Here is a 13,707-nt window from a genome sequence, read left to right on the forward strand (position 1 = left end):
ATATACTTAGGGGTGGAGGTTATCCACAAGTACCCTATATGTATATTCTTAGGGGTGGAGTCCATTCCACAATTCCCTATGAAACACATATCTTGTTTAAACATAGAAGTAATATAATGAGTCAGCTATTGTCAATATAAATTCTTGATCTTGATTGTATGTTCCATTTCGATTTTACTGTTGTAAGTAAAAGTTTGATACCTCTGAAAGTTCTTTGTTAAAGTTTCACACTACCTTAATTGAGTGGGAGAATTTTAAAGTTCTATACCCATCTTCATTAGGTTGATAATTGTGATAGGTACTTAAGAACACTACTGAAAAGCAAATCTAACCATTCACATGGATAGGTATAGCTTATCAGAATTATGAGAATAAGATAAAGAACTCTAGTTCAGTCCATTCAAATGACTTGAGCCAAGAATTCTTAATCCTCATAAAATTTAATGGTATCTTAATTTTGATTACTTTATCTCTGGCATGTATTTTTCACTTCAAATACTAGTCTGCTATGTTGATGACTTAGTCTTAACTTAAAGTTTCAGACTAACACAAAAGTCACAACTAGGTAACTCTCTAAACAATCAGAGGTTAAAAGTATTATTTAACCAGACATCTGCTATTGAGTGGGAGCTATCTGAGATGTAATCAAATAGGGAACATTAGAAGATATTCAAGAAGGATTTATGAAAGTGATCTATATATCAGATATTAAGGAACTGTGTATCAGTTGTCTTTGTATCACACCATCTTATTTCGATTTATATGAGATGGTGCTTACTTTGGGGGTGGAGGAATTATTGTATAATAATTCAAGCTCTACCAGAGAAGAACTATAACTTGGTCTATTCGATAATACCAGGAAGTTATATCACTGAAGAAAAGTCTACACTGTATTATCTCAATTACATATTTTAAAATATGAGAGATATGTCTTCTGTTAATTCAGATGTACTTTTAAAACAGTAAAGATTTCAGTATCCCTTGATGAGTAAAGCATATAGTAAAGGATGTTTCATAAGAGTATTTATGAACTAGTTTCCAGAAGTTTGGGTGGATTCAAATATACTACACTTGATCTGAAGATCAAGACATCAGATTGACCTATTTGCACAGTTTGTTTTATATTAGTGCAAGTGGGAGTTTGTTAGGTTTTATGCCCTAAATAAAACTCTTTACAATCTGATTAGTTATCAATATAAGAAATTTGAAGTGATTGATGTTTGCATGAATTTTACATGCTAATGGTTTAATATGTTGAATATGTTTATTACATTCATACACACAAAATCAGTTAAATCCAGATCATATGTTTATTCACAATTACAGTATCGTCAACACAGTGGAATGTGATTGTGATCATATGAATCAAAAGTTTTGGTCCCTGTTTCATCAGTGTTATTGGATTTACACTGATGTGATAATCAGCGATGATGTGTACTTACACTTGGAGTAAGTGTTATGTTCTTTCCAGGACATTAGTAAAGTATACTAGTTTTGAATGTATGGAGTATACATTGGACAGGACCGATATTGCAACTAAGTTAAGATATTACAAACTTACCGTTATACATATCTTTCCAAGTCAATATCAGTAGTTGATCTTAAGATTGAAAAGAATCTAAATCCTGATATGCTTGGGCTCAACTCAGGAGTGCTATTCATGTTCTTTGATTTATTAGTTAAGCCTACTTTTGGGTCAGGGTGATACGTATATTTTGGGAACATGATAGTATGATTGAGTGGGAGTGCTGAACATAAATATGGAATCTATAGCTTCTACTGGTGTATAGAAGTTAAGTGATGATTCCCTTCGAGCTTAGCAAATAGAAGTAAATGGATGAGCTCTTGTTTAACTGACTAATTATTAGATCACTAAACACCATTTACAGGTAGCTAAGTGTTTTAAGGGGCAAAATACATTGAGGGGTGAGAACGGTATAGAAATCCCATCTCGATGTAAATCATCTATATAGAGGATCTTTAAATCACAATAAGATTATAACAATGGTTAAATGAGATAGTATATTGGTATCGTGAAACATACAATATGCTCTATATAAGTCTGAGAGTGCAATTCTAAGTTCTAAGAGTGGATTGAACGAAGAATTAATAAGTAGGAATTTACTTGGTAAATTTGGTTCACTTATTGGAAGCTCAGCATATAGATCCATGGTCCCCATTCTAGTTGAGAACATTCTGCTTGTAAGACTCATTAATTGATTCGTGATTGATCAATTATAATTCTAAAGTTAGACTATGTCTGATTTTATGAATTTTCACTAAGCAGGGGTGAAATTGTAAGGAAAAGAGTTTTCTAGGTTTATTTATTTATTACTGGACTTTTTATGTCTAATTAATAATTAAATTAAATGACAATATTATTTAATAATGTATTTTAATTATTAAATAATTAGTTTTGGCATTTAAAAGGTTAGAATTGGAAAATTGGCATTTTTGAGAAAATAGAGATAAAATTTGATAAAATTGCAAAATTAAGTGAGGCCCATTAACACCATATGGCCGGCCACTTATAAGGCTTTTTCAAATTAATATTTTCATTATTTTAATGCCAAATAAATCCTAACCTAAACCTAGTAAGTTGCCTATAAATAGAAAGTGATGGCTCATTCACAACACATGCTTTCATTAGCTTTCTGACAGAATTTTCTCTCTTCAGAAAAACTGAGCCTTCCCTCACTCTCTACCTTGGCCGAAATACTTCTCCCTCTTTTCCTTCATCTTTTTCGTGACCCTAGTGAAAGAGTAAGTGCCCACACACAGCAAGCAGTAACTCAATCATAGATTGGAAGACTGTGAAGGATCAAAGCTTGAAGAAGAAGGAGATTCGGGCTCAGATCTTGATTATACTCTGCTACAGAAAGGAATCAAGGGTTAGAGATCTGAGTGGAAGGAGACATTTATTCCGCTGCATCAATGTAAGGTTTTCTTAACTTTATATGTGTTTATTTTATCGTTTTAGAAAGTTCATATTTAGGATGTTAATAAACATACTTGTGAGTAGATCTAAGATCCTGGTAAAATAATTCCAACAGGATCATGTGTTCCTTCGAGTGTCTCTAATTGGGGGAATTAAGCGTTTCGAGAAAAGAGGGAAGGTATGCCCTAGATTTGTAGGACCTTTCGAGATTCTCGAGAAGGTTGGACAAGTGGCATATCATTTAGCTTTGCCTCCAGCTCTTTCAGCAGTTCACAACGTATTCCATGTTTCTATGCTAAGGAAGTACTTTCAGACCCGGCTCATGTACTAAGTTATGAAAATCTTGATCTGCAACTAGAATTGTCATATGAAGAATAGGCAGTTCAGATCCCTGACAGAAAGCATAAGGTTCTTCGGAACAAGACCATAGCTTTGGTAAAAGTACTCTGGAGAAATAGCAAGGTGGGGGAAGCCACTTGGGAGTTAGAATCCGACATGAAAGCTCAATATCTAGTGTTGTTCAGGTTAGATTTCGAGGACAAAATCCTTTTAAAGCGGGGGATAATTGTAAAGATCGCTTAGCTTTAATTTGGAAACTAGCAGATAATTAGGCTTAATTATGAAAATTGTTTATTATTCTTGAATTATTTATTTACGATGATTTATTTGAATTGAGAATGCATTTTATATGTCATGTATAGAATTTCATAATTTTGCCTGTTTTGTGCTCGGCAATATTGGAACGCGGTGTTTGGCTGTTAGAATCACATCCTAGTATTTTTAGTATAGCGAGGCAGTATAGTTAGACATTGGGAATGTCGGGAATAGTCAAGATTTTAGAGTTAACAAATATACCCCTAAGTGACCTTTTATGACTTTTAGTGTGGGAAGGGCAAAATGGTCATTTTTCCTCATTAGTTATTTTGTCCTTTAGTGGAGTATAATTGATTTAATATGCTGATTATTAGATTTATCAGGCTAAGTTTATTTAATAAAACCTTTTAATCTTTTCATTTTATAAATACTAGAAATTTAAAAAAAAACAAAGCATTTTCTTTCTCAAACTCTCTCTGTCTTTCAAACCCGCCTAGAACCAGCTAGGGTTGGGTTGTTCTTCAGCATTTCAAGCAGATTATAGCAGGTTTTAAGTGAATCCAAGCTAAGGTAAGCCTTTAAGCAACTCCCTCTTTAGTGTCTTGAGTTTTAAGAAAGTGGATTTATGCATGTTTTGTGATTTCGGCTAATTTAGTTGCTATTGTTGTTTAGTTTGTGTTTCTCAAGTTAGAATATGTTTAGATATTTTGAATTACGCATGTTTTGAAGGCTAATTTGTTGATTGAGCAAGCTTTGAGTTTTAGAACTCAAGCTTGCCTCTTTAATGGTGATTTTCGATTTTGAGATTAGGTAGTTATTTTATTGCTTGGATTATGTCTATTGGGGTATAATATGCAGGTCTGGAAGGTTTGCAATCGATTTTTTTAGGTTTTTGAATGTTTTAGGTTTTCTAGTGTAAACCGGCTAACTGGTTTTATAGGACTTGTAAAACTCGTTACCCAGATTTGCTGCAGGGTTCCCCTAAAAATTCGTGTTGTCGATTCGTGCTAGTTTCAGAGTTTTGGTTGGTTAATTCCCTGCTAGTTTAGGGTATTTCCATGTTACGTTTTTGTAGATAGGTTTTTCGTTTAAAACCTATGTCCCCGGTTGTTATTTAGCATGTCACTTATACATGTTGTTATCGATGTGATTTAGGAGCCTGTAATTCGCTAAGCAGTTGTTCCACTAATGTTGGCCGGCACACCTGAATTCAAAGTTAAGGTAAGATTAGTGTAATGATATGCATATGTGTATACATGTTAGCATACATGTTAGTTGCTGTCAGAGTAACATATCAGGGCATCAGTGAAGTGTACATAGAGTTGCACCGAGATACCAACAGATATATGTTAGGCAAATCTATAGCCATCAGATTAGCATACCAGGGCATCGATGAGGTGTACATAGAGTTGCACCGAGATGCCAACATATATATGCTAGGCTATCAGATAGTATGAGTTATCTGCTACCATATTATTATGACTAGAGTACTGAGTACAGACTGGATTCGTAGTTATACATACCTTGTTTTATGAACGTTCTAGACTCAGTACCGTGTGGGACACGGGGATAGGGTTATGATCGGGTGTATGGGCACCTGGTTATAACCCGGGATGTTATCATGTTTTATGTTACGCTTTTCTTACTGAGTCTATCTACTCAAAGTGCTATTTTTATGTGTAGGTAAGGGCAAGGCTAAAGCTGAAGAGTTGTGAGAGCGAGCAGATGAAGATTGTACATGTCGGGGCAGTTAGGCCTAGAGCGTATGATCTTTGGGACATCAGGGCTTTTGTTGTATAGTCTCTAGGCGACAAAACTTTTGTGTATGAATAGCAAACTTTTGTAAATGGATTTTGTAAACGGGATCCCAGGATTTTATAGATATATTACTTTATGTTTCTAATTAAAAAATTAAATTTTAATTAATCACGTTTTTCATTAATCTCGTTGATTAGCAACGAGCTGCACAATATGTCAAAAATCACGCTAACATGCCTAAATTAGTTAGGGTGTTACATTAGTGATGTTAGAGAATCACTTGACGAAACGTCGATAATACCTTGCTAAACCAAGAAAACTTCGAACTTCTGTCGTAGATTTTGGCCTCGACCAATTTGTTTACTTATTCAATCTTACTCGGGTCAACCATTATTCCACCTTTTCGAACAATATGCTCAGAAAAGATATCTCTGACAACCAAAATTCACACTTTTTGAACTTTCCATACAACTTATGATCCTTGAGTTGTTGTAATACCATTCGAAGCTGATGCTCATGTGCCTCTTATGACTGAGAGTATGCGATGATGTCAACGATAAACACTATGACGCAGTTATCGAGGAAATCCTTGAACACTCTATTCATGAGACCCATAAAGGTCGTTGGAGCATTTGTCAATCTGAATGACATTACGAGACACTCGTAGAGCCCATATTCTGGTTCGAAATGCAATTTTTGGTATATTTTTTTTCGAATTTTGAGCAGGTGATAACCGCATCGTAAATCAATATTTGAAAACACAGTCTTCCCTTGAAGTTGATCAAACAAAGCATCAATTCTAGGCAATGGATATTTGTTCTTAATTGTAAATTTGTTCAGTTCCCGATAATCAATACACATTCTGAGGGAACCATCTCTCTTTTTCACAAAAAGAACTGGAGCTCCCTAGGGCGATACACTGGGTCGGGTAAACCCTAAATCAAGCATCCCCTAAAGATGTAACTTAAGTTCCTTGAGTTCTGCTGGTGCCATCTTATACGAAGCTTTTGAAATAGGTTAGCCCAGGTGCCAAATCAATCACAAAGTGTATTTCTTGTTGTGGCCATAATCCCAGCAACTCCTCAGGAAATACGTCGAGAAAATCTTTAACAATTTGACTACCTCGGGCCCAAATGTTTCAGGTCTGCTGGAGTCAATCACAACTGCTAAAAATCCTACAGATCCACTGTGTAGTAGATCCCTAGCTCTTAACATTGAAATAATTAGGATCCGAGACCCCTGAACCGATTCAACATAAACAAATGGATCTTCACCTTCTGGTTGAAAAGTCACCATTTTTCGCTTGCAATCTGTACTGGCCGAATACTTGGACAGAAAATCCATCCCAAGTATAATTTCAAACTCTGTTAATTCCAACTTTATAAGGTTAGCACTTAACTCCCTATCTTCGATCCTAATTGGCATAGACGTAATACGCCTGTTGGAGATAACCAACTCCCTGCTAGGCATTAGGGTTCCAAACCATCTATCAAGAAAATCATAGGGCCTACCCAAAAGATCAATTACCTGTGTAGCCACATATGAGTGTGTAGCTCCCAAATCAAATAACACAATATGAAAAGAGTTCTTGATAGGAAGCTGACCTGTCACCACAGAAGGGCTAGTTGCAGCATCAGCTTGAGTGATGGAAAACACCTGACCAGGTACGGGTTTGGCGTCTGGCTTCTGCTCTTCTTTCTTTGGCTGAGGGCAATCTTTCTTGAAATTCCCCACCATGCCAAACTGAAAGCATGTACCCTAGTTGGACTCTCCAAGATGATGTTTCTTACAATGCTTGCTCAGCCCCGAGCCACCAGATGCTGGGGTAACTTTTCTCTTCTAGTTAGTGGTGGAATAACCACCATCCCTACCATAAATAGAAGTATGAAGAGTGGGGGTCATACCAACACTCGGAGTCACACTGGACTTCTGAAGAAACTTAACTACACCTTCAGCTCGAAGAGCCTTTTCAACCATCTCCACATAAGATGTTGCCTCACTTGTAGTAATCACCAGATCATGTCTAATTTTTACATTCAGACCTGCCAGATATTTCTGTTTCTTATTCAAGTTTGTAGGCACAATACCCAAGGCTAGCTTGGACAGACGGTCAAACTTTGTTGTATACTCAGTAACTGACATACCCTCAGTCTGCACCAACTCAGTGAATTTTTTCTGCTTAGCACTGTGGACTGCTTCATTGTAGTACTTAGCATTAAATAATTCTTGAAATCCTCCCAAGTCATAACAGTGATGTCCCATGTGAGGGACACCAATTCCCACCATACTAGAGCATCTTCCTGGAACTGGAATGTGGTGCAGGTCACCCTATCATTTCCAACTACCCCCATGAAATTCAAAATTTACTCTATTACAGTGAGCCATTGCTCAGCCTTCATCACATCAGGACCTCCTAAGAACACTAGAGGTGCTTGCTTAATGAAACTCTAAAAAAGCGACTCCATACAGTTGCCATCAACAGGTTGTTATGTTGGCACCACAGGAAATACAACGGCCTGAGCTTGTGGTGGAGGCACTGCAGGAGGACCCTGCTTCCATAGTCTCAGAATTTCTTCATCTTACTGGCGGATACGATCTTGCATCTCCGCGAACCTTTGCTCCCAATTGGGAGGAGCTTGTGGTGGATTCACAGGATGACCACCCTGTACACTGCCACGGCCTCGGTCGCGACCACGAGGATTCTGGGGAATTTGATTTCCCTGACAGCCTCGAGTCTGAACCCTATTACCCTGACTTCTTGTATTTCACTGGGCGTCCATATAATAGGACTTAGCCTGCGAACCCATAAGCCAGGCAGATTAGACAGCGATCATAAAATCTTAATACTGCTCTAATGGATTTTGAGGCAACGTAATTAAAATAAATAAATATAATCTAATATGCTTCCTAACATGCTTTAATAATCGCATATAATACTAAACAAGTACAAGCTTACTGAACCGTGAGCCGAGCTTTCTTTGATGAAGATTGTACATGTCCTGGCAAGCTTCGGTAGACAAACCTGGCGGCCACGATACCAAATTTGTAACGCCCTAATGCTAAGGCACGCTATAGTGATTTTTCAATTACAGTGTTATCTTTGCTAATCAAAAAACTTTCTCAAAAATTATGTCAAATTATAACTTTTATATTAAATATTAAATTTTATAACTTTACATACTCATTATAAGTATCGGGATCCCATTTTAAAACTTTTATACAAAATATAAAGAATACAATATTCAGGTCGCACAACGACTACAAAACAACAACCCTAGTTGTCCCGAGACCGAACACTCCAAGTCGCGCCGCCATGACATGTACAACCTCATCCCAGCTCAGGCTCACTCTTGTTCAACTTTTGCCTTTCCTTTACCTACACATGGAAGCAAAAATGTGAGTCGACAGACTCAGTATTAAAAGCATATAACAAATCATATAATACTGACTTTTATCTAGGCGCCCATACACCTATTTTCAAGGATTAACAGATGAGTAAGAACGTTTCATACTAGGATACAGCCACTATATCACATACACTACATACCTCATTATACGAATGTTGGTAGGGTTTGTTCCATACCCGGAGTACCACTAAGTGATATACCACACACCTAGTATTATCTCGTAATTATGTTGCTATCACTGTAATGTACTCCTTAGAAATATACACTTTACCAATGCACTTTTTACCATAACAATACAAGTGTTGGTAGTGTAACAAACATATAAGCATGCATATACACTTAACATATACATACATTGGGATATTCATATTACACATTATACCCAGTTCTCACCTTCTTTCCACATTCAAGTGAGTTGGCCGACCTGAACGAAAAGTCTCGTGCTGGATGGATGCCCTAATCACATAAAAAAATTGGGTAAATCACATGTCCAAAACCCTAATCTGGGAAACCCAAACGTATTACTCAAGGTTCTGTTGTTTTCACTAAGGACTACATTAACTTAGGAAATAGTGAAACACCCAAATAAGGCACTAAAATGGGAAAGAATTGAGAAAATGAGTTGTTCGGGAAATTTGTCAAAACTGGTTACCCGGTTTTACAGGACCTGGCAAACTGGTTAATCGGTTTGCACCAGGTTTCCCCAAACAACCTCTAACTTGCTTAAAACTCAACCAATTGCCAACAAACTCTCCAGAGTACCTAAACAGGGCATAAACAACATATTCCAACCAATACAACCCAGAAAAACTCACTGAATCAAAACATGCCATTGAAGACCTAAGTTTGAGTTTCAAAGCTCAAACTTGTGCAATTCCATCACCATACACTATAACCAACTACCAGAACATAGAATCAACTCAAAATGAACATAAAAACTGAACCATAACCTAATCAAACCCTAATAGCCCATATTCTCTAAAATCACTAGTTGAAACCAATTCAAACCTAGAGAAAAACATAACCAAAGAGGGTTTAAGGCTTACCTTGACTAAAACCTCCTCCAATCCTTGTTGAAAATGCAAGAATCAACAACAAATCCCCTGGTTTTCGGCTGGTTCGAAGAGAGAGAGAGTGTTCTTATTTTCTTGACTTTTGGCTTTACTTTCTATTTTCCTAATTTAAAATATGGCTAATTACTAAACTGCCCTTTCTATTATAACTTAGGAATTTTCATGACTAGGGGTAAAATGGTCAAACTCATAACACCGCTCAAACATGGTATTCTATTTCCTCAAATATACATCCCACTAAGAAATAAGGTTCTAGACTTATCCATGTGATCAAACTAGCCATCCATCGCGTTTTTCGTTGTCGCCAAGCAAAAATTGTAAAAATAACATAATTCACATATAACATAAATAATAACCCTAGAGTTTAATAAAATCTCTGGAATTGAGAAATTATAACTCTAATGCTCATTTCTAACAATGGGACTCACAATTAATTGAATTCACAAATAACTACTAAAATATTAATAATTAGTGCTAATTACCTTTTCTAATCCATATTATGAAATGCGGTCATTACAAATGAGAGCCAGATCTTTTTATTGTGGGGTAGTGGGCCATCTGAAAAGAATCTACCTAAAGTTAAGAAAGACTAATGTTAAAGAAGAAAAGTGTACGGATCCTGCCCAAGTGCCGATTATGACTCAAAGAGACCTGGGTATCGGTCCTTTAGCCAAGTCAAGTTAGAATTTTATGAGAAATATTTGTTGGGTTTTATGCCCTAAATAAAACTCATTTCAATATAATCAGATTTACTTATTAATATAGATCAGAAATAACATTTAATGTTGCATGGTTCACATGATTTATTTCATGATTATATGTACATAATGTATAAATTCATCTGAAACCCTTTTCACATACTTGATCCTGTTTATTGTGCCGTCAACACATTGGAAAGTAAACATGACTATGTGAATAAAGTTTCCTAGATTTATCAGACATAGGGTTTGTAAAGCCCGCTTAGTTAATTTGGAAATTAGCAGCTGTTTATGTTTAATTATGAAATTATTTATAGCTATTTAAATAATTTATTACTGTTATTTACGGAATTCAGAAATGCATGATTATGTCATCAGTAGCTTTTATATTTCGCATTTCCGGTGTCCGGTATTTTGGAACTCGGCGTTTGGCTCAGTAGAAATCACAACTTAGTATGTTAGTACTTTGGGGACGGGTTTTAGACATTGGGAATGTCGGGAATGGCCGAGAATTTAGAATGTCCCAAAAATATACCCCTTTAGTATGATTTTCATGATTTTATGGTGGAGGGGCAAAATGGTCTTTTTGCCCCATTAGTGTTTTGTCTTCTAGTGAGTTTATTAATTGAAAATTAAATGTTTAATTATTTATTAATTGGCTGAAATGAATGTTATATGTGTATTTGATTTCATTTCTTTATTTTACAAAAAATATCAAAGTTAGAAAAAATAGAAAACTCTCTCTTTTTCCTCTCTCTTTTCGGCTGGGTGCTTGGGGTTCAAGGGCTGGGATTTTCTTTGATTTTCAAGCTAGATTCAACCTAATTTGGGAGCTCTTGATTGTGGTAAGTGATTTCTAACTTCTCTTTGTGTTTTCTTGTGTTTTAAGAAAGTATATTGTTGATGCATGCATGTTTTTGTGGCTGTTGTTATGGCTGTGTTTAGTTGGTTTTTTCTGAAGTTCAAAGCATGATTATTTGATGTTAATTGAGTTGTTTGAAGCATGATTAGCTAGGTTGTTCAAGCTTTGAGTTTTCTATGTAAAAATGTGGTTTTTGGAAGGAAAATGTTGTGAATATGTTCTGTGATGTTGCTGTTGTTTCTATTAGTTTGCAGAGGTGTTTTTATGCTTAGTTAAGTGGAATTAAGCTAGTGGAATGCATGTTTAGGTGGTTTTGCTCAAGCTTGAGTTTGGAACTCAAAGCTTGAGCTCCAATGGCAAATTTTGTATCTGTGGTTTCTGGGTAGGTTTGATGCCTTGGATATGTTATTTGGGACATATAGAACAGGTCTGGAAAGTTTGGGACCAATTGGGGTTGAATTGGTCGAGTTATGAATTTTTATGGTTGCTGCCTGCGAGGAACCGGAATTCCGGTTGTGCATCCGGAATTCCGGATGGGGGTCCTGAATTTCCCTTAACCGGAATTCGGTTGGGCAACCGGTCCTACCGGTTGGGGGATTTTTCAGAACCCTAGTTTTCCTCGTTTTTAGGTTTTTAGGGGTATTGCCATGCTTTTTATCGATAGGGAAACTTTTAGTTCCAAGTTTTAGTCCCCGGGAAGTGATTTAGCGTGTCACTTATAGCGTTGTGATTTTTATGGTTTATGAGCCAGTAATCCGCCGTTCAGCTTCAGTTCCAGTCAGGTTGACCGGCACACCTGAAATCGGAATCCAGGTAAGATTAGTATAACAGTATGCATATGTAGATTACATGTTTAGCGTGCATGTAGGAAGCCTGCTAGATTACATTAGTTATGTATTTAGGCTTCGAACCATCCAACCTGTCACGTCGGTACAGGGCCGGGAGTATGACCAAAGCCGGAGTATGACCTGGGTTCGACCGATCAGGCCGACATTTGGTTGGTGGTTCGGTGCTATTGACCTATCCCGTCGGTACGACAGCCGGAGTATGACCAAGCGGAGTATGACCGGTTCGACCGATCAGGAGGATACTTGTCAATAGTACCGTCCCCTGAACGTTCAAAACTCGCACCATGTTGGACATGGCGGTAGTAGCTCGCACCATGTTGGACATGGCAAGGTAGCGGGACTCGCATCGTGTTGGACACGGCGGTTAGTTATGTATGATATTATTCTGCTTTTCTTACTGAGTCTGTCGACTCACAGTTTATGTTCATGTGTAGGTAAAGGCAAGGCCGTATGGCGATGGACCGTGAGCGAGCTTATGAGGTTGTACATGTCGGGGCGGTTAGGCCTGGAGCGTACGATCCTCGGGACAGCAAGGCTGAGATTTTTGTAACTGTCGTTAGACGACTTTTATTTTGATGTAATAGTTAAACAGTGAAACTTTTGTAAATATTTTTATAAATCGGGATCCCGAGACTTTTGTAAAATGGTTTATAAGTTTAATGAAAAAGCAAAATTTTTATTAATCACGTTTTTCCATAAACCTCGTTGATTAGCAACGAGCTGCACAGTACGTTTAAAAATCACGTAATACGCCTAAGATAGTTAGGGTGTTACAATTTGGTATCGTAGCCGCTGTGTTGTCTTCCGAAGATCGTCACGACATGTACAATCATCATCGCCAGCTAGCTCGGTTCACGGTTCGCAAGCCTTTATTGCTTTAGTAGTTTATTTTATTCAGTTATGAAAAAGAAAAGCCTGTTAGGAAGCATGTTAGTAGCCTGATAGTAGAATAGGCGCATGTTTCATTTCTAATTTCCAAATTAAGCGGCATTAGTAAGCTCGCCTTGAATACGACCTGATATGCCAACTCTTGGTTTCGCAGGCGGTTCTAGCTAGATGGACGCCAGGCGGAGTACCAGGAGTCAGGGCAACTCCGTAGGGTCGAATCAGGGACAGGGAGCTCAGTTTCCCCCACCTGCTAGGGGCCGAGGCAGAGGTCCCCGAGGCAGGGCTCGTGGCCGGGGTGATGAGAACCCGCCACAGGCTGCCCTGTGCTCCCCTGCCCGATCGTGGAGCCCCGAATTGGGAGTTGCGGTTTGCGGAGATGCAAGCCCGGATCGAAGAGCAAGACCTCGAGATTCGAGGTTGAGACGGCAGGTGCTCCCGCAGCCTCTGTGCCCGTAGTTCCGGTGGCACCCGCCCCCGCCGCCTGTGCCGAGATAGTGGTGGCGGCCCATAGATTGGAACCATTATATGAGCGGTTCCGGAAGCAAGCACCTCCGGTATTCCTGGGAGGTCCGGATGTAATGAAAGCCGAGCAGTGGCTGACGGTGATTACCAGAATCCTGAATTTCATGGGTGTCACCGGT

Source organism: Cannabis sativa, chromosome 1 (assembly GCF_029168945.1).
Source record: "Cannabis sativa cultivar Pink pepper isolate KNU-18-1 chromosome 1, ASM2916894v1, whole genome shotgun sequence".
In the NCBI taxonomy this organism is placed as follows: domain Eukaryota; kingdom Viridiplantae; phylum Streptophyta; class Magnoliopsida; order Rosales; family Cannabaceae; genus Cannabis; species Cannabis sativa.